The 3,776-nt window shown below is 41.1% G+C and overlaps 1 long non-coding RNA gene across 1 annotated transcript; it reads right to left on the bottom strand.

The window, feature by feature from the left end:
- Positions 1 to 2,803: 2,803 nt before the first annotated feature.
- LOC117949676 lies at positions 2,804 to 3,178 on the bottom strand. Its single transcript, XR_004657718.1, has 2 exons — positions 2,990 to 3,178; positions 2,804 to 2,907 (listed from the first exon to the last, which is right to left on the bottom strand). It is a non-coding gene; the product is annotated as an uncharacterized LOC117949676 (long non-coding RNA).
- Between the last annotated feature and the right edge of the window lie 598 nt (positions 3,179 to 3,776).

The raw sequence follows: 3,776 nt of genomic DNA, 5'->3' as shown, positions 1-3,776 counted from the left end.
ACGGTCCAGCACAAAACATACATTCACACAGTCATCAAACACAAGGCTGCCGGTAACTAAAAAGAATTCCTCTTAGCTACTCAGCAAACTCAAGCCGAGTTCCGTGGTACTAATACGCTTTTTTGTCAAATTAACGTTATGATATCCACTATCACATGTATGTTTGTTTCACAGCTGTATTAGCAAACTATAACACCTTAGCAACGAGTGTGCTCACCTGTAATCACAGTACACACACATATCAGCCTCATTCAAAGCTGCACTAACTCAGGATTTACTACAGTTTTTACTGAATTATGCAGGACCCCTCAAAGCTGCCCGCAGGGCCTGCGCCTTTGTACTCGCCCATACCTCATACTGTCCCAGTGTTGAGTAGATATCTATTGCGCTAGCTAATGAAGGAGTAGAGCATATATTAACATGATCAAGCAGAATAAAAGCAAAAGACAAAAGGTGGTGGGGGGGGGGGGGGGGGGGGGGGGGGGGTGTCACTTAATACAGCCAATTTTACTATCCCACACATGGTTACTGTTTTATTGTTTTTACTCTTGAATTAATTGTGTAGTTTTTTTCTTTATTTGATAAGTTAGGGTTACACATTTGTACAGACCAGCTTGATAACTTATTATTATTTTGTTTTGAAGGAAACTGGAGGCAGCAAAAAAAAAAAACAACACAGAGGGCTTACCTATTTATAAATGGCAGGTTTGTTCAGGACACCCCTGTCTGTTGCTAGCAATGATGACGCAGTAATAGTGATGATCCTCTCCGACCAATGTGTAGTCTAATGGTTTTCATGTCACCTTTTGGTATCTCTTTGCTCGCTTGGAACCTTGACAGAGGTGGTACTAAAAAAAAGTACCTGTTAGTAGGTACCATTTACTTTTTCGTAATGGAAAAAACACAAAAAGGCAAGTGGGCTCGAGCAGGTACCGTGTCACGGAAAAAAGCCATAAGCAAATAGAGAATTTGGGGTTTTAGTAAAATTGTTTTTTCAGCAATATTTCGTCCTGTAACAGAACTGGTTCATAGATGGATGAAAGGTTGAACATTGAATCATGTGAATTTCCTAAACTGTTCCTCAATTTGATATTTAAACTTGTTTTGAAGATTTTAATATGTGCAAAAAGCATGACATAAGATCTCATTAGCACTCTAAAACAAAGCGCCCTCTTAGTCTGAGTTTCCGAACATGAATGTCATTATATTTCTTCAAATGCTGCTTTGACTGATTAGCCGACTCCCGTCAGTGGATCTTTAGTTGTCAACATTTTCACGGCTCATCGGCCATGTGTGTCACATACAAGAACATTTTACCTGTTGACCACCTGTTTTCATTTAATACCTTCATGCAACTACAGTAAGTGGCACAATGTGGAGAAGGGAGAGGCCAATTAAATACAGAAACACTGTCTCACTTTGAAGGATCTTTGTCTGCTTAGTTCAGTTTAATATTGACATCTTGTTGTGTACAAAAATAAATTATTATGGCAGAAATCCTTGTGCTTCACACATATTGAGTATCTTGCTCTAGCTGCGAGCAACTAATGAGATTGAGACACTGGAACCTCTAATGTCCTGGCCTGAGACAAGGGACATCAACACTGGCACCAAACATTGCACTAGAGACATAATACAGAGGTGTTATTTACAAAGATCTCTCAAATGCTATGCTGCAAAAATAGGCAAATTTTTCGATTACTGCATAAAGGAATGAATTATTGTCTGATTCTGGCAATCAGCAGTGCTGAGCTGAGACTGAGACTGACTTGGCCTATATAACAGCTAAGCCTCATTAGCCACAGCCTCAAACCTGCAAGTAACTGGGGAGGCAGAAAAACACTGATTTCTCCCGGTGACAACGAGACAACAGATTCCCACCAGAGCCACAGTGGGTATGGCATATAATTGGAAATATCCCAATTCCCTGACAGAATGTTGGCCTTTTTTGGAGAACACATGCGACACAGTCTCCTTGTTCTAAGAAGACCTGTGTAATTGTTGACCTCCACGCTCCACAGACGGGGGCGGACTGGGACCAAAAATCAGCCCTGGCATTTTGGCCCAGACCAGCCCAACCTACTGCACACTCAGCTAAACTAATGCAATCATACAGCATAGCAGTGTTGGGCACAGTTACTTTAAACAAGTAATTAGTTACAGTTACTAGTTACTGCGTCCAAAAAGTAATTAAATTAGTTACTCAGTTACAAATTTTAAAAGCAAGTACTTACTTCAGAAAGTAGCTATTGCGTTACTTTCGAGTACTTTTATTAAATGCTCAAATGTGAACCCACCTCCACCCCTCTTTAACGGAACTTAGAATACATGTACATTTTCAATTATTTATGATAAATCTGAATATTGTAATGAAATGGACACTTAATACAATATAATGTTAACAAACAATGTACACAAATTTAAACTATTTTATTGTTGGGTGGGGCACCTCCAATCAAATCCCATGTATGTAGATATTATATTTATATAGTGGACTAATACAAATAACACAGTAGATGTTTTGTAACATTTGATATTTATTGGCCCTCATTGGGTCTCGTTGACTGACTCGCTTGTGTTGTTTGTTGTGTGTCTGACTATGCATGCTTTTCAACACCTGCCAAACTCTACTTCTGATTGGCTTACCAGGAAATGTTTCCTCAATATCAGCCAATCGCCAGCACCCACTAAGAACAGTAAACAACTCTTTGCCTCTCGGCTCAGAGATCTAGTTGAAAAAAAAATGGAAAAAGTATCGCCGTTATTCATAACGCCGTTCTTCATAACGCCGTTCTTCCCATCACTTGTAGTGTTATCATTAACGGTTTGTCCACCACTTGTTTTTGGCTCAGTTTTATCAAGGGGCAAAGTGATTTAAGGGGAGTTCTGCTTACCGCAGGTTCTACCCTCACTCCCTGATCTCTGTCCCTCTCCTCCTAAATCTCCTCCTCACTTTGCATGCCACTGCCACCGAAACCATTGCCACCACCACTATCATCAGCCACGGGAGCTGATGAAGGTCCTGCTACTGCCAAAAACATGTCTGTCAATTTGACACATTTGGCAGAGTCTGCCTGAAGGGCTGGTTTCTTTTTTTTCCACAGCTTCTCTGCACCTCCTTTGCATTTCTCCTCCATGATCTCTATCACTATTCTAGCCTGGCAGATGGACACTGAAACAGCATCCCAAAGAGGGTGCTGTTCAAAGATATGATTGGCTGGGGCATCCTCTGGCTCACCCAGTAAGAGCGTGTCAATTGAAAAAAACAATGGGCCGCTGATCTAGGCCTACCACTTTTATTGGCCGGTTCTTGGGCCAGACAAAAAAAGGAAAAAGTGTCGGCAGTCGGCCCAAAAAGATGCCAGATGGCCAACCGCCCTTGTCCACAGAGGCAGCTACTACCTTAGGGGTACACCATACCTGGCTTACAGACTGGAGCATGTGGTGAGTTAATTTATTTGAAAATGTTTTTGCTCAACATTTTTGTCAAATACACAATTATACATAGTAGTAATAGTCTACATCCACAGCGTTCCACTTCCGGGATTGCTTCGGGGATGTCGGATATTCTACCGGGTCACTCTCAGTTCGCACAAATGACTTCCACTTTCTTTGTGTTGGAAATCTAAACTCTGGTAGATTCATGAGGACTATGGTTAACTGCTCCTCAGATGTCTGCAGGGTAAACTGAGACAGCAAGGTAGACAATCGTTCAAATCTTTCTCTTTGGCACAACTAAAACAACCTTTAAAAACATGCAGGACTAGTAAACAGTG

The sequence above is a fragment of the Etheostoma cragini genome, chromosome 8, assembly GCF_013103735.1.
Source record: "Etheostoma cragini isolate CJK2018 chromosome 8, CSU_Ecrag_1.0, whole genome shotgun sequence".
Lineage (NCBI taxonomy): Eukaryota > Metazoa > Chordata > Actinopteri > Perciformes > Percidae > Etheostoma > Etheostoma cragini.
The sequence above is the reverse complement of the archived record's forward strand: the minus strand, read 5'-3'. Positions and strand labels throughout refer to the sequence as shown.